The following is a 26582-nucleotide window of genomic DNA, read 5'->3' on the forward strand; positions in this document are numbered from 1 at the left end:
TATCTTATTAAATGGTTCGCATTCATATAATTTTGATTTTCTATCTTATACTAAAAGTCATAAATATTTAATTTTGTTATTTTATTAATTGGCCTGAAGCCATATAACATCAAAGTTTTATCTTATGGTCAGAAACCATATATCTTTAATTTTTTTTATTTTGAAATTAAATAGCTAGATATCATGTATCTTTATTTTCTTTATTAAATTGCTTGAAACCATATAGTTTTGATTATGAGAAGGATCATTATATGGTTTGTTTATAAAAGAAAAATTATGACAATTAGAATTATAAATAATGTAGCCCCAGAAAACTAATGACTATATAGTGAAGGATGTATTGGTAAAAAAAGTTTATTTTTTTAATTTTATGTTACATTTAATTAATTTGAAATTCAAGTTTTATTTTTATTTTATTCTCATATATTTTTGACATTCAATTTGATATTTATTAATATTATAATTTTGTTATTACTAAATGGCCAGCAGCCATTACACTCATGTTATTGAATGACATGAAAATAATAACTTATGATGTTTTTAAAGCCATGAAGGTTTATGGTTTAAATATTAAGTGACACAAATGATCTTTAAAAATATATATAATTTTTAATATAGAGTCTTGAAGACTAATGACTTATAAATAGTCCTGAAGGCTTATGGTTCAAATCTTCCTAACTATAGTTTGATTTTAGTCCTTATAGATTTTTTTTTTTGAATTTATAAATTTATGAATAAGTTTTGAAGCATTACATAATATATACAAAGAAATAAAGTTTTTGAATAACGAAATATCGAGAAAATATATATTTTGTTCAAAAAAAAAATACTTCATATCTTGAGCGGAAAAAAAAGTATAACAAAAGTGAAATATACCATATAGTGATATAATAATATATTTTAGTTCCTGAAGAACTATATAGAGCATTTTTTTTTTGAAGAACTATATGTAATCAAAAAATTGATATAGTTCCAGAAGGACTAATAACAAAAGATTAATATAGTTTCAGAAGAACTAATAGCAAAATGTTGATATAGTTCCTGAAGAACTAGTAACAAAATCGATATAGTTCTTGAATAACTAATGTAGTTCCCCCCCTTTTTTTTGTGGGTAGAAAAGGAATTGATAATGAAAAATTATAACCCACAAACATTTATATGAGATATTTACTTATTATAGGGTTTTAAAGTGATAGCTCAATTGGATTTAAATCTATTATTATATATGAATCAGGAAACATTTGGATTTCCAAGTTAAAGATATGTTATTAGCTTACTATATATTATTCACTGTATTTGAAATATAGAAATAAGAAAAATATATTTATATGACTCACACTTGAGGGGGAGATTGTTGAAATACAAGTGTGAATCATGTTAGGTGGAATTTGTTATTATTAATATTAATTTCATTCCTTATATCTCATGTTCCTTTTGAAAAAAAAAAGCTCCAGAAGAGCCAGTAGCGCTCAACCTTCCATGAGTGCACAGGTTTCTACCATTTGGGTAAAAGATAAAAACTAATGCTCTAGAAGAGTTATATCATTATTTATTATCCTGAAGATAAAATCTATAATTGATAACATATTCCTTATGGAATATTAAGGAAAAAATAAATAATATAACATGGTAACAAGAAGTTTACCAATAATTGAGAATAATTTTACAATAAACCAGAAGTTTATGCATTCATAGTTTGGCATGACCGGTCAGATCATCCCGGATCATAATGATGCAAAATATCATAAAAAATGTGCATTGTCATTTATTAAAGAACCAGAAGATTCTTTAAAATGATATGTGATTCAAGAATTTTTATGTGTTGTTTGTTCTAAAGAGAACATCACTAGCTATGCTCAAAATCGGATCCGTACAGATTTATAATGTATCAATTTATATATGGGCCCATTTAGACACCATGTAGACCAAAGTAATACTCTATAAGTGAAAGATGCATCTATAAAATGGTCACAGGTGTTTATGATCAACTTGCAACCTGAAGTTTGCAAATATGTTCAATAATTACATTAAGTACATAAGTTCTTGATTATGAAATCAATATGATTCTTGTTGAGATTGCTAGTGATTGTTCCTCACGTTGCTGATAATTATATGCTTAGTAAAAGCCTCCATAAGTAGCTAGATCAAAGTTTATGAGAACAGAATTCCTACTTGAGTGTTGGGATGATTGATTTTATATATTTTTGCACATAAATGCATCAAGCCAACAATGTATTGTGAATTCTCCCATTATATTTGGCTTTTAGTCAGGAGTCAGACATTTTTCATCTTAAAATATGCAATATTTATTATTCCATCGTAATAATGGACATAGGTGGATATTAAAAGTAAGTTGGGATCAATGTTGGATAAGAACCTCCTTATTCTTGTTTGTCTCTAAATGAAACAAAATAATGTTTCTAAAAAGATTTATGGATTTGGGAGACCTACATTGCATATTCCCAATATGAGGGGGAGAAAATGTATAGCTGGAAAAGAGAACACATAGAATGTACTTTCACTATCAAATGTAGATCCTCAAATATAGTAGTATGAACTAGAAGTTCATGAAGTATTGCATTTGTAAAACATTACTAATGTCTGCCAGATGCAATTACTGACCCAAATGAGAATTTTTAATTCTTATATTCCGGCTAAAAATGCTCCTATTCTTGAAGACATGCTAAAAGCATGATATTATGATCGGTTCCAAAAGAAAAGAAAAAGGAGCAAATGATAATGATGATCATACTAAGGAGGCATGAATTGCAAAAGAGATTAAGACATAACTCTTTGACCCCTGAAGAGGTTTAAGTGTCTGAAAGCAATAAAGAGATCTCGATATATTATGTCATAAAAGAAAACGGGACCGACAAAGGAATAAAATTGTCGACAATAATTTGATTGATGATATCACATGATCAAGTGAGGATCTTATATATAAATCTGTTATGAGATACAGACAGAAAAATGATTGGCCAACAGAAAAGAAAAGATGCAACATTATAACAAGAGATTTGTGTATTTCTAACCCAAACACCTGAGTGTAAGGGGTATTTGTACAAGAAAAGAGAAAGAGAATCTTGTGGTGAATTAAAATTTTTATGTATATTATCAATCTGGCAGTTTGATAAAATCTCATATGCGTCTAGAAATACAGTGACCCACTATGTAGTGAAATTATATGTGAATCCCAGAAGGATTCAAATTCTTGTATAAATATAAACGATCCAATACATGAATAGATATGGATCATAATGTATGAAAATTCTTGAAGGATTTAAGTTTCTAGAAGCATACAATTATGTTCTCAAGAACATCATTGAAGTAAGTCTCTATATGAGAGATATGTGGTTAATATCAACTGAAGGAATGTTGTAAACTTATTCCAACTTGTCTGTTTATGAAAAGATTCAAAATGAGTTTGTTATCAATACTATTTATAATGATAGTATCACAACTCCTGATGAGTTTTCAAAAACTACAAATTAATTAAAGAAAAAGTTTGAAATAAAAGCTTTGAGAAGAATACATATGGATAAATCACATCCATTATGTGTTTCGATAGTTGCAAGATCTTTAGATATGGATTAAAGATCGATTTAGACCTCTAGAAGGTAATGAACAAATACTTGGTCCAGAAGTACCATGCTTTAGTGTCACTAGAGCACATATGTATCTATCTAGCCACACATAACTCAATATATCATTTGCCAGTTAGCATGATATAGTTTGTCGCTAATATAAAGACGATGGAGCGAAATTAAGAATATTTTTCATTTAAAGGATACTGTGGATATTTGAAAGTACCCACAACTAATTTTACTGGCTATGTAGATAAAGTATTTCTGTTTGATTCTCATGTTAAGAGATCACAGTATAATCCACATGTGGGTAAACTATAAAAGGACTATTCGTCTCATAATTTTTAGAAGATTATGAAATTCATATTTGACATTTTTATCTAATTACAATATTTGGAAGAGTTGTTCGTTATATTAGACTTTGCAGGCTCCAAGATGTCAACTGATGTTGTCAAGAGGGGGAGTTGATACACGCTGTACTCTTTTTTCCTTGTTTATGGTTTTGTCCCACTGGGTTTTCCTAGCAAGGTTTTTAATGAGGCAGCATTGCATAGTGTATCAATGAATGATGTACTCTTTTTCTTTCGCTGGGTTTTTATCCCATAGGGTTTTTTCTAGTTGAAGTTTTTTAACGAGGCACATTCATATATATTGGACATCCAAGGGGGAGTGTTATGAATATAATAATATCTTTGTGGATGTCCATATATCTCCCTTTATATCTCCCTTTATCTCCTATATCTCCTATAATCTCTAATATCTTCCATTATCTCTATATCCCACAATTATCTCATATTATATGTGATCTGTAGATTCTATCAAAGATGTAAAGCTGTGCCTATAAATAGAGGCCATGTATAATGTATTGTGTACTCTTGAATGGAATGAGAAAAACTCTCTCTTATCAATCCTCTCTTCCTTTGTATGATTTTTCTCTATTCTTCTTTATTCATAACACATTTAACCATTAATTGCAAAAACAAAATTGATAAATAAGTATTATTTACTCTTCAAGTGACTTATATTTTTGATCAAACTATTCTTTTACAAGTGATTTATATTGAGGGCATTGGAGGAAGTATTAATTTCTTTTCAGTTTGTGCATATAAACTTACAAGACAACTATTTGTTTTGGAGTGGCTTTATTAGTTAACAAATTAAACTCATGATGCAGTTAATTGACCTCAACATTAAAAAAAATTAATAGAAATGGAAATATAAACAAGTGACGTTGCCAAGTGGTGTATATGTTAAAAAAGATCCGCATATTTAGGGGTATCAAATAAAGTAGGAAGCATGCGTTTGCTCCGTTACATTATTGAGGCAATTCATTGCACCAAAAGTACAAACACTCATTGCGAAAAAGACTACATGACTTTATCAAATTGGAGGTGGATGGTTCAGATGGAAGAAGTGGTTGTGATGGTGCTCTTTGGAACAATCATGGACAATGGATGGGGTGATTTAGCTGCAAGATTATCTCCGTACCACCAGTTGTTACTGAGCTTCTTGGCATGATTCATGGATTGCAACTCTGTTGGAGCAGAGGCTACAAGAAGATAGCGATATACATTGATTGTGTTGAGGCCATGTCTCTGTTTTGTGGAGGCTGTGGTGAAAATTACCCATTTAAAGATATTGTTGATGATGCTAGATTATTCTTTTATAGAAACTGGACTGTTGTCCCGATTCATACCACTAGAAAATAGATCTCCATGGCGGATGATTTAGCCAAACTCTCGTTTGATGGAGAGTAACTTTTATATTATAGATCAACCACCTTCTACGAGGGAGGAGGAGGTTGAGATAGGAAACTAGATTTTTGTTAGACTTTGTTTGTAATGCTTTGTAATCCAATACTGATTCAAAAAAAAAAAAGATAGGAAATGAAATAATTAATGCGCACGTTGTATTTTTTTTATATCATGATGATGTCGTTTTATTATGAGAGCCCCATATAAGCAGCCCTAAGTTGTTTCAATCCATAGGACTTACAAGTTTGGTCAGTCTTAATTTATATTGAGGGCATTGGAGGAAGTATTAATTTCTTTTCAGTTTGTACATATAAACTTACAAGACAACTATTTGTTTTGGAGTGGCTTTATTAGTTAACAAATTAAACTCATGGTGCAGTTAATTGACCTCAACATTAAAAAAAAATAATAGAAATGGAAATATAAACAAGTGACGTTGCCAAGTGGTGTATATGTTAAAAAAGATCCGCATATTTAGGGGTATCAAATAAAGTAGAAAGCATGTGTTTGCTCTGTTAAATTATTAAGGCAATTCATTGCACCAAAAGTACAAACACTCATTGCGAAAAAGACTACACTAACTAACTCCAAGATGACTCTATCAAATTGGAGGTGGATGGTTCATATGGAAGAAGTGGTTGTGGTGGTGCCCTTTGGAACAATCATGGACAATGAATGGGGGGATTTAGCTGCAAGATTATCTCCGTACCGCTAGTTGTTACTGAGCTTCTTGGCATGATTCATGGATTGCAACTCTGTTGGAGTAGAGGCTACAGGAAGATAGCGATATACATTAATTGTGTTGAGGCCATATCTCTGTTTTGTAAAGGATGTGATGAAAATTATCCATTTAAAGATATTGTTGACGTTGCTAGATTATTATTTTATAGGAACTGGACTGTTGTCCCGATTCATACCACTAGGAAACAGATCCCCATGGTTGATCATTTAGCCAAACTCTCTCATTCAATGGAGAGTAACTTTTGTATTCTAGATCAATCACCTTCTACGAGGGAGGAGGAGGTTGAGATAGGAAACTAGATTTTTGTTAGGCTTTGTTTGTAATGCTTTGTAATCCAGTACTGATTAAAAAAAAAGAAGATAGGAAATGATATAATTAACGCGCACATTGTATTTTTTTAATATCATGATGATGTCGTTTTATTATGAGAGCCCCATATAAGCAGTTCTAAGTTGTTTCCATCCATAGGACTTACAAGTTTGGTCAGTCTTACCAATCAGATTTGAAACTTCGATCGAGTCCCTTTCATGGTTTTGGATAGACTTCCATAAATTTGTTTGTCAATTTGTTAATAAATTTTATGTATCTGACTGGCTGGCTTCCAGCTACTATTAATTCAATCCCTCACAAGTTCATAAAAGATCCATTACAAAAACTACGCAATTTTATACATAAAGAGAGTTATTTTTACATTAATTGACTCAGATTAATTATAGATCACAGTTGGCATCTGTAAATTTATAGGGGAAAAACAAATTGCATCTCTTTTTCTTTTTCTGCCAAATTATATATCTTAAATTCTTAATTATGTCTGGATGGATCAAAAAGATATATTGCATATCTATCATACTTTGATTTACAAATTAAAATATTGACTAACTTGTGCATGTGCGGGGGAGAGCCATCGCCATGTGGCTGCATCAAGTTGAAGAATGAGCTAAAAAGCTTGAATTTAAGTGGCTAGTCAAAACACTCAAACTGGGTGGCAAGTATATATATTGAGGGCAAAAGTTGAAAATGGACAAGAAAACTGTGGTACTCTTCCGGTTTTTAATATAAGACCCAATTCTTGAGTTAGTTTTGGTCCTAAATATAAGATTCATTTCTCATATTTATTAATTTTCTCTAAATTACCCCTATAGATACTCCCTCAACCATAATCAAGTATAAAAGGGAGATGAGGTATTAAGAAAGATGATTATGGTGTTTTAGAAAAAATGTGTCACTTTTTTTATAATTAACTAACTTACCTAACTTCTTTAATCTAATCAAATTAGTTAAATGAGTCTTATATTAAGGACCGGAATAGTATTATCGATTAAGCCGAGGTTCCCAAGTTTTCAAGTAGCATCTTTTCTATTCATTTTGTTATGGGAGCCTCCATTGACCTGACACGTACGCACTCCAAATCCTTATTCTTCATTCTTCACCAGCCATTAATCTAACTTCGTTTTCATTCACATCAGCTCGTAGTTAAAATAAGCCAAGTCACTGATGCGTCCTTGAAAGATCATTCAATTTTTTTTAAAAAAAATAGTCCTTTTTTTTTCCTTTTGGTTTTTGTATTAGATTTTATACAAGACTTCAAAAGTTAACAGTGAACAAATATATTTTATCAAAAAATAAAAACAAAAGTGAAACGATAGAACTTAATATGAGTGAATCCGATTGATCGCATGGTAATCTTTAGACTATCATAAGTTCCTGGAATATCCCACAAGTAAGAATTATGATTTTTTTTATCAAATTCCAATTCATTCATATATATATATTAATCATTTAGAAAACCCCAATTTATGGATGTTCCTTAATCAAATCATTTTGAAGTCGAAGAAAGGACATCAAAACCTTAGGGTCGTAGAAAGTGAAAAAAGTTGAGTCTTAATTTGAAATAATTTGACGAGATTATCAATACCGATCTCCAGCTAATTTTATACGCAGAATATGCATTCATTTGTATCGTTTACTTGGAACTAATTAACTCTTTATGAGTTTATTAGACTTATGGCTACGTCAGTGGGATATAGGACATAGTAGGATTAATAGTGAAGGGGCCGCCGAAAGCATAACATTTCAAGTGAGACATGAGAGGAGAAATTCTTGTGTACACCTGGAGCACCACCTCATTTGTACTCTAACCAATCAGAATATAACAAGTCACAAAATTTTAATCTTAGCTGGCTGCCAGGTCATCTCTAATTATTAAGCAATTAAGATTTCAATTAAAATAATAATTATAAGAAAAACTATCGGGGATTTCAACTTGCATCGAGAAACTTCAAATTCAAATTTCCATCGAAGAACCCTAGCCTCTACATTTAACGATCGTCCTCTTCCCTTGCTCTGCAACCAACGCTCTTCTTCGTCCACGAATCTTCGCCGCTCAACGCACTCGCCGTCGATTACTTAGGCTACATTTGGATTGCCGTTTCAAACGGTGAAAGAGCCTAGGAAATTGTGAAACCAACGTTTGTAACTGAAATGAAGGAAAATGGTTGTTTGGCTGGAATATCTTATCCAACTGACTTCTGTGGCAAACGGGGAACATTGGCAACGCTGAGGAGAGCTACTTCTGGAGCGTCTGAAACTGAAATTTACCGTTATGGGTCATTATTAGATCCATAAAAATACCACCTACCAGTTGTAACCCTCCCTACATTTTCCCTCCCCCCAAATCCATTCGCTAGTCACTCCCTCCGTAGAGCTTCTCCACCATCACCGACTGGTCTCCCTCCCTCCTGCTTCACCATCACCGATAGGTCTCCCTCCCTCCTTCTTCACCATCACCAACTGCTCTCCCTCCCTCCTTCTCGCCGGCCCTTCTCCATCCGTGATTGTCGCCGGTGCTTCTCCTTCCTTCACTCTGTCCATTTTCTCCCACACCGTGGAGCGTGGTGCTCTGTTCTTCTCCCTTACGCTCTCCCATTTTGTTCTTCCATTTCAGGTGGTCCTCTGGTTGTTCGATAGAGCTCGCCACTTCGTTCACCGTGGGTTGTGCCAGAGATCAGTCGGAGTATTTATTACAGATCAGTGTGGTCCTCCGGTTGTTCGACCGAACTGAACCCTTCTATTTGTTGCATCCTCAGTGCGTTTGCTTCACCGGATCTGTTGAGGTTCACCGTCGTTCTAATTGAGCTAGCCCCTTCGATGTGTAGCTGTACGTCCCGTACATCCGGCCATCTCTGCTTCATTTGATTTCCGCTCCACTTGATTGACTGTGGCTGCCAAGAAGCAAGTGGTCAGCTTTGTTCTGCTTCACTTGATTTACCCTGTGTCGGCGCTTCTCCCTCCGTGATCTCTTCTGCTTGGTCCTGTTTCAAACCCGCAGCTTCAAGTCGCAGGTAAGGTTGTCGATGTGTGATGCATATATATGTATATAATCTGTTGAGATCAACCGTTTTGCTTCATTGTTCTTCGAACTCATCTACTCCTGGTTTGTGGTTTTAATTCTCTGGTATTATCTGATAAATTTGCTGATTTTTATGTCTTGGTAGTATCTGATAAATTTGCTAATTTTTGTGTCCTGGTAGTATCTGATAAATTTGCTAATTTTTGTGTCCTGGTAGTATCTGATAAATTTGCTAATTTATGTGTCCTGGTAGTATTTGATAAATTTGCTGATTTTTGTGTCTTGGTAGTATCTGATCAATTTGCTAATTTATGTGTCCTGGTAGTATTTGATTAATTTGCTGATTTTTGTGTCTTGGTAGTATATGATAAATTTGCTGGTAGTATCTGATAATTTGCTGATTTTTGTGTCCTGGTAGTATTTGATAAATTTGCTGATTTTTGTGTCTTGGTAGTATCTGATAGATTTGCTGGTAGTATCTGATAAATCTGCTTGATAATCTTTCTAAGAATACGTGGGAGTTATTATTCAGGTAATTCATTTAGAATTGAAGAGGGATGCGGTTGGGTTGTCCTATGGCGTATAAAATGGATAACACATATGAACACTATTAGTTTAAAAATGTATCGATTGATTGTTTTTAAATAAAAAGTTTAAGCAGACATTGTTAATTGTGGGTTTATTCGTGTGTGTTACTGCTTCATTCTAAATCTATTGTGAATTTGATACATATGTAATTTCATCAAGAACAATGAGTAACAATAAAGGCAAAGCGTATTGGGATGTAAGCACTACTGGTGTTTTTCTCAAAATATGCATGGACCAAATTTATAACAAACATCATCAAGGATCCTCGTTTACAAAGCCAGGCTGGGACAACATTCACAAAACATTCAATGAAAAGACAGGGAGAGGATATGAGAAGAAACAACTGAAAAATAGATTGGATAACTTGAGGAAAGAGTGGAAGCTATTTGAGCAGCTAATTGGAAAGGAGACCGGCATAGGGTGGGACCCTGAAAGGAACACAGTGGTGGTATTTGATGAGTGGTGGGAGAGAAAGAAGCTGGTATGAACTAACTTTTGTTAATTTTTAAGCAGTTAGTGACTTTTGAAAATAATTTAACCTTTGTTTACTTTTGGCTTTGCAGGAAAATCCAGCATACGAAAAGTTTAGGTAGCATGGGTTAAAATTCCAGACTGAATTAGAAACTCTATTCAGGGGCACTATAGCATCAGGACAAGATATGTGGTCACCTTCTTTAACCCAGCCTGAGCCACAGCCTGAGCCACATAGGACTGATCAATCAAATGATTACCGACTAACCATGGATTGGGAAGAAGGTTCAGGGGACAGTGAAGATGGCCTTTTAGGTGTTGACACTAAACGCCCTGCAGGAGTTTCGGACGATTTGGACGGCATCAATTTAACTGCAAACACATCAAACACTACACCCATTATACCTATTGGTTCAGGGAGCCAAGGGAAGAGGAAGAGAGGTGGAGGGTTGGATAAGTACAAGAAACAAAAAATGCCAGCAACAAAAAGAATAGCAGATTCAGTAAGCTCAATTGAGAAGGCTTCAATTAGTACAGCAGCGGCAGTAAACAAAATGGCCAACAGTGATAACACTACCGAGCTGACCACTGATCTGCTGAGTATGAAGGAAATTGTCAGTGACACTCATCTTTGTGTCATGTGTTGTAATCTGCTGGCAAACAAGACTTTCAGGGACATATATGCTGGTTTGAGAGAAAATCGGGAGGTATTAGTGGCTTGGTTGAAGCATAATGCTGGAAATCCACCGCCATATGCTGCACCCAAGAATCCTTGAGTTGTGCCAGCAAACTTGTTATGACTTCTGTTTTTCTACCTTAATGTACTATTATGTGTTATGTGTTATGTGTTATGACGATGTATCTAATTACTAGGTTTAATGTTTTGTGTTTTGTGACTATGTTTAATGACCAAGTTTAATGTGTGTTTCATGACTATGTTTAATTATTATGTTAAAGTTTAATGGCGATTTGTGTATTATCTTTTCTTTTCTTTTTTGTGAAAATTTTACTTATATTTAGTATTTATCTATTCACAGGTAACACACATCTATTATGTCTGATTCAACGGAAGGTTGGGGCGAGGGTTGGGAGGATGATGGGGGAGATGAATGGTCTCAATTATTTCCTGCTTTACATGAACACACAACACAATTATCCGAGCTAAGTGTGTTAATGGGTCAGTATGTGACACCTTTTCTGTGCAAACAACCATGTAGAACTGGTGAACAAACTAGTTATTTGTGGGTTCAAGAACTTTTAGACGGGCATGAAGGACTGTCTAAGGAAATGTTTCGAATGGAAACAGAGACATTCCATCGGTTATGTTCTAAATTGGTTGAACATGGGTTACAAAATACTAAGTATATAGGTGTCCATGAATCTGTTGCCATGTTCTTGAATATAATTGCACATGGCCAATGTAATAGGATGATTCAGGAAAGGTTTCAGCGTTCAGGAGAAACTGTCAGTCGGCATGTTCATCAAGTGTTAGCTGCTTGCCTCAATTTATCTCGAGAAAATATCAGGCCAACTGATCCTACATTTTCCTATTGTCACCCAAAAATAGCAAATGATCCACGATACTTCCCATTTTTTAGAGATGCAATTGGAGCAATTGATGGTACCCACATAAGATGTAAGGTTAGTCAAGCTAGGCAAGACAAATATATCAATAGGAAGGGATTTCCTAGTCAAAATGTCATGGCCGTATGTGATTGGAATATGTGTTTCACGTTCGTGTTGGTGGGCTGGGAAGGTAGTGCACATGATGCTCGTGTCTTTCATTCTGCTATCTCAACTCCATCCCTGAATTTTCCTCATCCACCTGAAGGTATATTTCTTTGATTTCCAAATTAAATATTTTTAAATTCAGCTTCATTTGTATTATTTTCACCTCAATATAATTTCGTCATGATTTTTTAGGAAAATATTATTTAGTTGATGCTGGTTATCCATCACAAGTGGGATACCTTGGCCCATACAGACGTGAGCGCTATCACCTTCCAGACTTTAATCATCACCCAAGATTTACAAATCAGAATGAGGCCTTCAATTATTATCATTCAAGTTTGAGATCCACTATTGAAAGAACTTTTGGGGTGTGGAAGAATAGGTTTGCAATCTTAAGAAATATGCCCAGATTCAAGTTTGAAACACAGGTCTGCATAGTTTGTGCAACAATGGCTGTCCATAATTTTATCAGGCAAAATTCTCCAACTGATGATCGCTTTATAGAAGCTGAACATGGAAGTGTAATAGATGAAGACAATAATCATGCAGGTGGTGAGGCATCCTCGTCAAGTTTAACATCTGCTGCACAAATGAATCGTGTTTGTGACTCAATTAGAGACCAAATTGTGCAAAGTTTACTATCTAATTAGTTATGTTATTTCATTTACTTTAATTACAGACTAAATGAATTTTAATTTATATTCATGTTTGTCCATTATGTATATTTAATTAATTATTTCCAATGTGTTTTTTATTTTTCCGGCACAAATATTTTTATTTCATAATTTCATAATTAAACTATTTATATTTTATCATAATAATTTTATATGTTTTTCTAACCTATTATCACATTAAAAACATAAAATTTCAAAAACTACTATTTAATAAAGTTCATGCCCTTTTTAGTCATTTTACAACTAAACTAACTTTTTTATTCATCATCCAAACAACTTTCAACTTTTTTAACTGACTTTTCAAAAGCACCTATCCAAACATACTCTAACTGACTTTTACTCTAACTTTAGTTACAAAAGTCAGTTGAACTAGAAGTCAGTTTTGCCCAACGCCAATCCAAACATACCCTTAGGGAGTTGATTGTCGGTCTCGCCTTTGCCGGTAACTTCCTCAGCCCAATAGTTCCCTTATCTTCCTCTCCTCTCTTCTTTTTCTAATCCAACCTCATGCCAATCCCTTCCTAAATTATCCCCGTGATATTGTTGTTGAAGGATTGAAGGCCACAAGGTTAGGACCATTAAGTGTCTGTGATGACATTGAATGCCGAATCAATGATGGTGCGTTCTAGCTCGTTGGCACCGAAAGGCCACCATATTCTCTTCTATTATTTTCTTCGATTTCAATTTGTTTATATATGTTTTAATTTGCTAGTTTATTAAGTTATGTTGTTTCTACGTAAAACTTCTTGATTATTTTATAATTTTACAAATCTAGTATTCAATCAAATGTTGATGATGGATAACCAACCTCTAGTCTTTGATATTCAATTTGGTCATTCCTCAATTTACGACCTTTTGGTGAAAGTTAGCTAATGGCACATTCTTGAACATATGGGAAAAAAGCTTTATAAAAGGATTTTGAAAATGCATCTTCATGTTCTATGTCAATGCTGCTGATTGATATTTTTTTCAATTGTTTGTGCACTCCAAATGATATTGTTGCTATAAATGCAGGAGGTATGCTGCAGCAATTGTTTGGATTAGACTGAAGTACATGTATCCAAGCAAACTTTAGGCAAGATTAAGGGACGAGATGGACAGAGAAAAATAACTGAAATGGGTCAGGGCTTCTGTGAAAGGAATTGAAAGACACGCAGCGGAAATTAACTTTACAATTTTTCAATTCCTTGCCCGGATCTACCGATTGTGTTTAAGTCAAGTGGTAAGAGGTGTTACCTGCGGTATTCGAATCGATGGTGGCTCGGGGATTCCGACATTCGGGATGCCTATGCTCTTCTTTGATCGTGAGAAGTCGACGACTCAGATCGGCTTCCTCTACCGGTATCCACACGAACAGCGTTCCAATCATGAATGACGTGCTAGCGCCTCTCGTCCTTCTAGGGTTTTTGATAATCCCTCCTCACGTCTCTCTATTGGCCGTTTCTTATCTGCAAACATTTTGCACCTCACACGCCCCAAAACCCTAGCTCCTAATATCAAATATATATAGGACGCTAAGGATATTGGATTTCAGAATTAATCCTAAATTAATTCTGAAATTAATACAATATCACATATTGCGTAATCTGATAAGAAATTAATTAAATAAATACGGTTTTTTTATATTAAATCCGTCTTACAGATTTAATTCACCTATTCATTTAATTCACAATTAAAGATATGACGGAATTATATTTGATTTATTCTAATAAATCAAATTTGAGATATTATACCTTATCAATTAAAAAAATGATACAAATTTAATTTATCCTTATAATCAAATCTCATAAATATCTCTTATATCATATAATATATATACACGAATTTATATATATATATACGTCCACCCTAGATTATTCATTGAAGCTGGACATATCTTAGATTCAATGAATCTGAACATCATAGCTCGCGTTGGGCTATTTTGTGTGCGACCCGTAGGCCCATATGAAGTTGGCAGTGGGCCATTTACTATAATGACTCACAAGTCGTAAGCGGTCTCTAGCAAGACATCACGACTACCCAAATCATATGAGGATCGATGAACGATATAACCTTTCATACAACCATATCACGTTCCTTTTGTCACACGACATTTTGGTCATGGATGAGGCATGGAGAATGTCATCCTCCTATTCCTGACCGTTACTTTCTCGATCCATGAGTAGTCTGAGTATAGAAATGGAACTACCTTTCCATTATAGTATGGCCATACATTTCTCAGACTCACTCATCGAGGGGCCCAGTAATGTCTCTCTACAAATGTGAGGGACAAATTCCATCTTAACCATTCACATTCCTCTATATGAAAAACCACTAAGCCTGAACATAGTCTTTATGATCACTCGGTCAAAAGTGACTTTTGACTAGGTCAAAGCTGAGCGTTTCTCATGTAGGAATCCATGATGATCTCAGGTCAAAGGGCATAGTGACATGGTTTGTATATGAGAGAAGCTTATGACTTAACCCATGCAACTCTCTCATAGCGGGTCGGTCCAACACCTTGTACTCTTACATGTGCCTATGACTTTGATTTATATCTCTATACATCTTTAAAGTCATACTGGTCTTATTTCATCTCTGTTCCCACATAGATGACCAACCAGGGACATTTAGGATAAAATCATGAGTTATCTAAGGATAGTCATCACAGTAAACATGCAAATAATATGATAACATAATTAAGAAATTCATAAATCAACAATGTTCATTACACAATGATTGGTTCCTATGGCACAATTTCCAACATTCTGCTTAGCTGCTGTAGTAGTTAGGAGTGAAGGATTGATTTAGTGTTTTCATTATTTTATTAGGGATGAACATGATTCTGCACATTTGGTTGGTTTGCTTCTCAAATGTTGTATTGCAGGGTTCTGGTCTATCAAGATCATTGTATGGTTGATCATTTGTATTTTGTAAAGTAACAAAGTTCAATTAATTGAAATGTTGCTTTGCTCTCCAGCTTTGACACGATAAGAATTTTTGTACTGTTGTGCCCTTCACTTTTGGAACTCTTTGTTATGAATTTTGGCATAACTATATTTGGAAGAAGAATCAACTATCAAAACACCAAATCAAAGGCATTCCATTGAAACAATCAACTGTCATGTTATAATACCAAATTAACAACATTCAATTGCAACATTACATAAAACATTTCTGGACAGCAAGTTACATATACTAAATAGTAATCGCCTGTTACAACAAACTGTGCCAACAAACTAGCTAGTCAGCACCAAACTCATTGAAGTCAAACTAAAGTCATCATCCCCTTCAATTCTCAAAAGCTTTCCATATCAAAATCACATTGTTAGCCATTATGCCTCGTGTAATGAATGATTTCAGCAAGGCCACATCCTCTTCTCACCTACCCACCTTGCCATGGTGTATAATTCTCCTCTCCTGAAGTTTCATACCTACACGAAGCCATAATCCCAATGCCACATTTTGATGAGGTTAAAAAAAGAAGGTTGAACTCTGATTGTTAATTACAATGAAAAAGCAAGGGCTATAAAGCGAGACAGCTAGGCAGACACTAGGTAATTTTCTTTATGATCTACATAGACAACTCACTCAAATGGAATTTAGGCCTAAAAATTCTGCAAAGAGTCAAAAACAGAATAAACATCACAAAATTTATGTGCCTGAAGTACATGAAAAACAATCTAGGTGTGCAGGTTGAATAGAAATTATTGCAAACATAGTAACCATTACTAGTAAAATGATTTCACATAAACAAAACAAGGCAGCTGAAATTACAAATATAGTTAAACTCACCATCCATAAAGACGCCTTGTAGAAGATATAAAGTTATAAACAATGATATTCGTTCAAGGCCCCAATAATCTTCAAATATTCCACAGCATTTTGGACCGGCAAAATGCAAGTACTTCGAAAAATAATAAATAAATTGAATCAAGTGCCTTGATGATATGTAGGATTAGTCTTATCGTACCTCAGTTCATGATCAATTAAGTCAAATAACAAACATCTCATTTCAGTGAAACTTCCAGAATCATAGTGAAATGATTTTTTTGGTAGAGGCTGTAGTGGTTGCAACACTCTAGGTAGGATTTCTAAAATACTTCCACGGTTCATACTTTTGATTTGAAGACAAAGGGACTGTAAAAGGGTTATTAAAAGCTTCAAGATTGATTTTAAGTTAGGGTTTTGGGCTTCAAACATGATTTCATTACTCACTTGTATCCATAAATCACAGCTTACCAGCCACAAATCAAAGCGAAACACGATAAGAAGGGGATCGTCAAGAACCTTTAGCCTTCAGGGCATAACCATCGTCTCAGGAAGATGAGGATAAATAGCTTCTTGTTCGATCAAAAATAAAAGAAAAAGGAAAGCACAACTTGCAACTTACCTACCGCAAACTCGCTGAGAGACCTCCAGCCTTAAGAGTTCAAGTTTCGTCTCAGGTCACCAGGAAGAGGGCAATCGTCGTTGAATCTCAAATGTAGAGGTTAGGGCTCTTCGATGGGAATTTTCTGATGCAAATTGAAATCCTTGAGTTTTTCTCTTAATTGAAATCTTAATTGCTTAATAATTAGAGATGACCTGGCAGCCAGCTAAGATTAAAATGTTGTGACTTGTTATATTCTGATTGGCCAGAGCACAAATGAGGTGGTGCACCCGGTGTACGTAAGAATTTCTTGTGAGACATGATATCTACCCCGACAACTTACCTAGTGAAATTAAACAAGAAAAGGATAAGATATTTTGAAAGTAATTGATAACTGAAATGAGAGACATGACTTCGCATATTGACTTGGTAAACATAGATAGCTACTACCTCCGATTCTATTTAAACTGATTTAAAGAGATTGAAAAAAAATTAAATTAGTTATGAATATTTATAATAAATAAATATTATCTTTCTTAAAATATTCTTATTAATTAAGTATATTGGTTATAACTATTATTATTAAAAGGATCATATTAAAAAAATACATAAATATGAGAAATAAAATGAATTAAAATTTTATATTTATAACCAAAATAAAAGTCAAATAAAATTTTATATTAAGTATAGAGCAAGTATATTATTGCACGTTAATGTGAAAATAGCCACTGGCCATTAATAATAAGCTTCGGATGCGTTCTCTAGAAGGAGGAAGGAACGGTCCAGATTCTTAACGGTGCGTCTATAAAACATAGACGAAGCAGGCGAGAGGAGGAATCGATTGATCAAAGCCATAAAAAAGGAAAAATCAAAGTATTGTATCAGTGAGAAACTCCATCGATGAGATCAAATGGGGTCGGTGCTGATGACGATAAGAAGGCTTCTGGAGAACGAAGCTCAGGCTCAGGCTCAGGCTCAGGCCAGCAGATCAGCCGGAGGCTACAACAGTGGAACCCAAGGCTCATTCAATAACAGCGGATCAGGCGCTCAAAATTTTAGAGACGTCAACTACAACAACGACTCTTATTCCGGCAACCGTTACGATTCTCCTTACTACCACAACGCTGCCGGAGGCAAGTTTGTTCATAACAGTGGCACTACATAAGGCAACGGCAACGGAAGCATTGTGAACAATGGAAGCCCTTTCTTTTGGTGAGTTTGGTGGGTTAGGTTGTATGATAGGTCTTTTTGAGTGTTTGTTTTTGGCCCCGGGGCTATTAGCGGCTGTAACTTTTTTTGACTATTAATAAAATGGACTTTTTTGCTCCAAAAAAAGAAAATATATCATTTCAGTTAAGGCTTCTCTTCAATTGTTTTTAGGGTCTCTGTACTGCTAATTATATCTCAGTCTTATGCGTGTGATAATCTAAAGATCCGATTTTTTTTAGGGAAATTATGACTTACTTAGTAAAATGATCAGATGGATCACATATAACTCAATCAAGCACGGAAGCAGAAATTCCTTCTTATGGTTGGATACGCGTACTTAATATGAGTATTAATAATTATTAAGAATGCCTTATCTCCAAAATGTAGTAAATAATTGAATTTGTTTAGTGTCCTATATTTCCTTTTGTTTCCATGTTATTCTGGTTTTGCTGCCATTTTCTGCTGGCTGACCCCCTTTAAGCATTTTGCTTAACATTTTGGAGTGTTGACCTGCAGGATGAGCATCTGATAAATCATTTTGTTAGGAACAACCTTCTCAAACCAATTGTAGATGCTTTTGTTGACAATGTCCATCGCTACAATCTGCTAAACTCTACGGTTCTAGAACTTTTTGAGTATATCTAGAAGGTTCTTTCTTTTATACCTATGTACTGTGCATCTTAAATGTCTAAAGCAATTATGTACTGATAACATTGTATGCTACAGGAGAATCTAAAATTATTGGTGAAATATTTAGTTGATTCTTTCTGGCCTCAGCTTGAGAAATTTGAGTATTTGGCTTCCATTCAATCACTGAAGGTAAAATATGAGCAGGTATTTTCCTTGCTGCTGGTCCTGGTTTTGGTATGTTGCTCCTTTTGTTTTTGGTGCAAATGTCTGATTTTGCATTTTGCTTGCAGTGTTTAGATAATGGGGGGCCATAAAGTACTGCTAATGTGATAGACCCCTGGAGACGAATTGATGAGCGGGCTCTAGAGAAAGAAGAGGAAGACTACTTCAACGAGGACTGGTACACACACACACACACTCTCTCTCTCTCTCTCAAATTGTTGGAGATTTCTTACATATATAATGTTGTCTTACTCTGTTGATTGAATCAGTGTTGAGGAAGATACAGCTTCTGTATCCGTTTCCCACAATCAGAAAGGACAGTCACAGCAATCTAATTCATCTAATGGTTCTGCAAGCGTCTCACAGATAAGGTAGATTCCATTTTCCTTTATTATGGAAATTGAATCGTTTGCATTCCATATGTTCCAAACTAATATGTTAATTTGGAATCATGGCCCAAGGTTGGTCTAGTAGACTATGATGATGATGAGGATGATGAAGATTACAAGCCACCACCAAGGAAGCAGCCAGAAGCTTCGGATGAAGATGAAGGGACCATGGAATCTCTCAGGCTAAAATGGAAATTGCCTTCCAAAGACAGAGAACCCGAGCATGTGAAGAAGCAGAAGTGGTTCAAGTATCCAAAGTCCAAATATGGTGTTTTTTTTGCCCTATGTTCAGCACTCAGCTGTTGGTTTGACTGATTCAAAAGTATAGGATAAGATTTGTTGAGTTTCGTGAGTCATGGGTCCGATATGTGGGGCTCAAGTTTATTCATATTTTAATTTATTATATTAGTATCTTAGTGGATCTATTAGTGGGTTAATGGGTCTAGCATTTTTTTGGGTAAGTTATCTTGTGGTCCTTATTTTTAGCCTTTCCTGTTATTGCTTTCTCTATTTAAGAGTCCCAAGTGTCGCATTCCAAAAGTGCAGCAATAAAGAGTACATTTCAGAATATATTTTCTTGTCTTTTCCTCTGTTCAGTTCTCACCGAGTATCATCTATTCTTCCCTTTAACCAACAATTTTGGTATCTGAGCCTTATCTAAACCAGGTTTTGGTCCTTCTTTTTCTACCGTAAGGAAAAGAGAGTGATGTGGGTGAGGGAGAGTCAAACACGAGAGCAAGTGAGGAAGTGTGAGTGCTTTACGGAATGGCCGTAAATGGAACGTCCGCTACTTCTCAGCCCCTTCTTCCAATTTTTAAAGGGGTTAATTATCATTTTTGGAGTCTAAAGATGAAGACTCTCTTCAAGTCTCAAGAACTATGGGACCTAGTGGAGCATGGTTTTGATGATACGCAATCAGCAGAGCCCAGTCAGCAGCTGCGGGAGTCTCGCAAGAAGGATTCAAAGGCCTTGTTTATGATTCAGCAAGCACTCGATGATGACATATTTCCCAGAATTGCAGCAGCGTCAACTTCCAATGAGGCATGGGAGATTTTACAGCAAGAGTATTTGGGAGATAAAAAGGTAATTGCTGTTAAATTGCAAACATTGCGACGTGATTTTGAAACTTTGCTGATGAAAAGTACAGAGTCAGTGCAAGATTATATGTCTAGAGTGTCTGGCCTTGTTAATCTTATGAAGTCTTATGGTGAGAAATTTATCGATGAAATTGCTGTGTCAAAAGTCTTGAGGACTCTCACTGCAAAATTTGATCATGTGGTTACTGTTATTGAAGAGTCTAGAGATTTATCCAAATTCTCCTTTGACGAGTTGATGAGTTCTTTGTTAGCTCATTAAGATAGACTAAACAGATCACAAGAAAAATTTACAGAAAAGGCATTTAAGGTGAATGAAGATTCTTCCTCCCACAAATCTGAAAATGGTGCTGGCAGAGGCAGAGGCAGAGCATTTCGTGGTAGAGGACGTGGTGGTGGAAGAGGAAGAGGAAGGTCCAGTGAGCAGAGGCATTCTAGTGAGCAGAGGCATTATAAGGATGCAATCCAATGCCGATATTGCAAGAAATATGGTCACAAAGAGGCTGAATGTTGGAGTAAACAAAGAGATGGGCAGAAGGCAGTCAACTTCACAAAAAAGGTAGAAGAGGAGAGTAAGTTGTTTATGGCTTATTCCCCTATTACTCATGCATCAGGTAATATCTGGTTTGTTGATAGTGGTTGCTCAAATCATATGTCTTATTCGAGATCTTTGTTTAGAGATCTTGATGAAACGAAGAAAAGTGATGTTCGACTTGGTGATGACAAGCAAGTCCATGTTGAAGGAAAAGGTATAGTTGCTATAAAGAATATTCAAGGTGAGGTAAAGCTTCTTACTGATGTGCAATTTGTGCCACAGATAGCTCACAATTTGTTAAGTGTTGGACAATTGATGAGTAGTGGATACAGAGTCGTGTTTGATGATGATGCATGCACTATTTATGATAAAAAATCTGGTCATATTATTGCTGCTATTAATATGACACAGAATAAAATGTTCCCTCTTGATGTTGCAACTGTCATGAATAGTGCTTTGTTTGTTAAGGGGAATGATGAAGCCAAATTGTGGCATTTATGATATGGGCATTTGAATGTGAATGGTTTGAAACTTTTAAATAAAAAAGAAATGGTGATTAGTGTGCCACATATTGCTAAACTTGACTTTTGTGAAGGATGTGTATATGGAAAGCAATCTAGAAATTCTTTTCCTGTTGGAAAATCATGGAGAGCTTCTAATTGTCTTGAACTTGTGCATGCTGACTTGTGTGGACCAATGCAAACTGAGTCACTTGGTGGAAGTAATAATTTTTGTTATTAACTGATGACTACAGTTGCATGAGTTGGATTTATTTCTTGAAGTTCAAATCTGAAACTTTTGAGAATTTCAAGAAATTTAAGGCCTTGGTGGAGAATCAAAGTGAGAAAAGTATAAAGGCTCTTAGAACTGATAGAGGAGGTGAATTTTTATCTAATGCTTTTATTGCTTTCTGTGATGAGCACGGTATTCACAGGGAACTTACAGCACCTTACACACCAGAGCAAAATGGTGTAGCTGAGTGAAAAAATAGAACCGTGGTAGAGATGGCTAGAAGTCTATTGAAAGCAAAAAAACCTCCCAGATCAATTTTGGGGAGAGGCAGTGGCAACAGCAGTCTATTTGTTAAATATCTCTCCAACGAAGGCTGTTTTGAATCAAACACCATATGAAGCTTGGTTGGGGAGGAAGCCACGGGTAAGCCACTTAAAGATTTTTGGTTGTATAGCATATGCTTTGGTTACTTTTCATCCTCAACTTGATGGAAAATCTGAAAAATGCATTTTTATTGGCTATAGTCCTCAATCCAAAGCATATAGTCTATATAATCCTATATGTGGCAAGGTGATTGTAAGCAGGAATGTTATTTTTAATGCAGAAGCCTATTGGGAGTGGAATATTGAAGAAAAAGGTGCTGCTATTCAAGTTCCATTAGAATTTGATGATGCACAAGCTATAACAGCATCCCCTCCGAATTCTGCTTCATCCTCACTAGTGATAGAAGCACTACTAGACCAGCAAGTCCTCTATCCTCAAGATCCTCTAATGAAACACCACCAAGAAAATTCAGATCTCTAAGAGAAATTTATGCTTCTTGTAATTTTGCTTTATATGCCTCTGACCCAACTTGTTTTGAAGAAGCAGTAGAACAATTTGAGTGGCAAAAGGCCATGGCAGAAGAGATGCAGTCCATTGAGAAGAACTCAACATGGGAGTTGGTTGATGCTCCTGAAGGGAAGAATATTATAGGGCTGAAGTGGGTATTTCGAACAAAATATAATGCTGATGGAAGCATCAAAAAGCATAAAGCTCGGCTAGTTGCTAAAGGATACTCACAACAGCAAGGTATGGACTTTGAGGAGACTTTTTCTCCAGTTGCTCGATTTGAAACTGTTAGAATTGTTTTATCATTGGCTGCACAATTGCAACTACCTGTGTATCAATTTGATGTGAAGTCTGCCTTTTTAAATGGTGAGCTTGGAGAAGAGGTTTATGTCTCACAACCTCAAGGCTTTGTTGTTAATGGCACTGAAAGCAAAGTCTACAGGCTAAGAAAAGCTCTTTATGGGCTAAAACAAGCTCCGCGCGCATGGTACAGTAAAATTGACTCTTTCTTTCATGAAAGTGGTTTCACAAGAAGTGAAAATGAACCCACACTGTATTTGAAACAGCATGATAATGGAGACTTTTTGGTGGTTTGTTTGTATGTTGATGATATGATTTATATGGGTTCTTCAGAGTCATTAATTATTGATTTTAAGTCTTGTATGATGAGGAACTTTGAGATGACAGATTTGGGCTTGTTGCAATATTTCTTGGGTCTTGAAGTGATGCAAAGCAAAGATGGAATCTTTGTGAGTCAGAAGAAATAGGCTGCAGATCTTTTGAATAGATTTCATATGACAAATTGTGATGTGGCAGCAACTCCAATGAATATCAATGAGAAATTGCAGCGAGAAGATGGGACAGAAAAAGCTAATCCAAAGTCTTACAGAAGTTTAGTTGGTGGGCTAAATTATTTAACTCACACTAGACCTGATATTGCCTTCTCTGTTAGCGTTGTTTCCAGATTTATGCATGATCCTACCAAGCAACACTTTGGTGCAGCAAAGAGGATTCTCCGTTGTATAGCTGGAACTGTCAATTTTGGCATTTGGTACTGTAAAGTATCAGATTTCAAACTGTTTCGCTTTACAGACAGTGATTGGGCAGGAAGTTTGGATGATAGAAAGAGTACTTCATGTAGTACTTTCAGTCTTGGCTCCGAAGTAATAACTTGGAGTTCAAAGAAATAAGAGACAGTGGCCTTATCATCCTCTGAAGCAGAATATACACCAGCAACCTCAGCAGCTCGACAAGCTTTATGGCTCAGAAAACTTCTTGCTGATTTACATCATGAGCAAAAGGAAGCCACAGAAATTTTTTATGATAACAGATCAGCAATTCCAATGGCAAAGAACCCAGCTTTCCATGAAAGAACTAAGCATATTGATGTGCAGCATCATTTCATTCGACAACTTGTAGTGTTAGGAGTATGTGACGAGTCAGAGATTTTGAATCAAGGGGGAGTGTTGGTTTGACTGATTCAAAAGTATAGAATAAGATTTGTTGAGTTTCGTGAGTCATGGGGCTGATATGTGGGGCTCAAGTTTATTCATATTTTAATTTATTATATTAGTATCTTAGTGGATCTATTAGTGGGTTAATGGGTCTAGCATTTTTTTGGGTAAGTTATCTTGTGGTCCTTATTTTTAGCCTTTCCTGTTATTGCTTTCTCTATTTAAGAGTCCCAAGTGTCGCATTCCAAAAGTGCAGCAATAAAGAGTACATTTCAGAATGTATTTTCTTGTCTTTTCCTCTGTTCAGTTCTCACCGAGTATCATCTATTCTTCCCTTTAACCAACATCAGCCAGGCCGTGCTTCCTGCTAAGAAAACTGCAATCAACGTGCATGCTAGTCCTGACGCAGCTGAAGGGAGAATAAGCTCTAGTGACAGCAGTGAAGAAAAGGCATCAAGTGCTCCTAGAGTAATGTAGAGGAAGAAACTACTGCCTCTAGGCACTGTTCTGATCACTTGCATGGCAACGAAGATAATAGACAGTTGGATGGTGAGGAACGTCAACTGGTGCCACCAAATTCCTCACCGGAGATGGTTGTAAATGGATCATAAGTAGTATTCGGAACCATGTACAACAAGGCACGGATAGTCTATTCTGTTATAACGTGGATTTGCTAGTGAGCTGACTGCCAAATCAATAGCTTTGAGACGACGAAGGATAACGGACGTGGGGGAAATGTCGTAAGGTACCATACCACTAAAGAGGATCATGAGGAGATAACATAACGTGGCACCTAAGAGGCGGGGAAGATATTAATGCCATCAGCTTGAATTTTACCCTCTCCTCCGGCTCCTTGTCTAGTAATTTCTTGCTTTTTTGTATAACATTCATCAGCATTAATTTTCATCTTTTCTTTTTCTTTCCCTTCCTCTGCTCCCTTTATTTTTGCTTATTCGAGCCCTTTTCATAAACCCTGCCATAAAAGAGGGTGGGTTGGCGAATGGGAGTGAGGGAGATAGAGTCCTGTTACCATCCTTCCCTTTTTCGGTTGTTTGAACTTGGTGATCCAGGACATCAATATCTGCCTTCCACAGGTTTTTTTTCCCCCCAATGTTTTTGTGGTGGATATGGTAACAGGATTGTGCAGTGAGTTTGTAGGGTCAATTTTTAGCAAATGTAGCGAGTTAAAAGAATCCAGTGTATATTTAAATATTAAAATTTCAATGTATTTTTCAACTTTAGATGTGGTTCTATTTCTGGATAACCACACTTGTTTGTCTTGGCCATCAGACATTTAAGTTACTTGCGTTTTCCTGTTACTCCCGCGCCTTCTAAGTTGAAATACCATTGTTGGTCACAACTATTTTTTTTCCAACTCTATATTACTTTCCAAAACAAAATTAAGGGTTACGTGAGAGACAATTCAGAGGTTAGAGTCCTCTCCGTGATGTCAACTTGAACGAGATGTAAAGTCCTAGATTGTTAACTAAGTGGGTGGGGTCTAGCGGAAGGATTGTCCTCCACAACGTGGTGAATATGATATATTTATATTTAATGTTTAATAGTGTTTTTAATAAAAGGATATCTGTGCTTACCGGAAAAAAATCTTAATGTGTGATCTGTTGCAATCGAATTCAAAGTGGCAACATTAGGTTAATTCAAATTAATGATGAATTTAAAATGTTTCGATGTTGCATCGTTGGAGGATCTGACATTGGATCAAGCAAACAAACTCTCTCAAACAATGAATATAAATTTCAGGTCCAAAAAAACAAAAGCAGTGAATATGAACGAGTTTTTTCCCAATATAACTAAAGATTGACTATTAAGCGCGGTGAGCAAATTGAACGTAGTTGTTCCTCTTCCCACCTTTAGTAGGAAAGAAACGGTTGAGAAGAACCAGTTGGTTTGCAGCATAAAAAGTCAGAAACATGAACATAAAGGTAAATTTAAAAAGTTAGGGAATTAAAAAAAAAAAAAGCATGAGTTATTGCTAATGCAATATGGACAAGGGTGAAAAGGGTTGAAATTTAGGTTACTAAAAGAAAATGCATACAGAGAAGGAAGCTGGAAATGGGTTGGCAACAGCAGAAAGAGCCACGTACAAGTGATAATAACACGTGTTATGAGAAGTAGTTGTGTGCGGTGCATTGTTGTAGGCTGAGGAACAGTGAACCCGTTTGGAACAGCTTATAAGTGGCTTATAAGTAGCTTTTTAATAATGATTTATGGAATACGAGAT

The 26582-nt window shown here is 35.5% G+C and overlaps 1 pseudogene; it reads left to right on the forward strand.

Annotated features, from left to right (window-relative positions):
• LOC114746070 (protein PPP4R3C-like) overlaps nt 1-25176 on the forward strand; it is a 32252-nt pseudogene extending 7076 nt beyond the window's left edge.
• The last annotated feature ends 1406 nt before the right edge of the window (nt 25177-26582 follow it).

This window comes from Neltuma alba, unplaced genomic scaffold, assembly GCF_004799145.2.
Source record: "Neltuma alba isolate B1F8T4 unplaced genomic scaffold, ASM479914v2 tig00004876_pilon, whole genome shotgun sequence".
NCBI lineage: Eukaryota > Viridiplantae > Streptophyta > Magnoliopsida > Fabales > Fabaceae > Neltuma > Neltuma alba.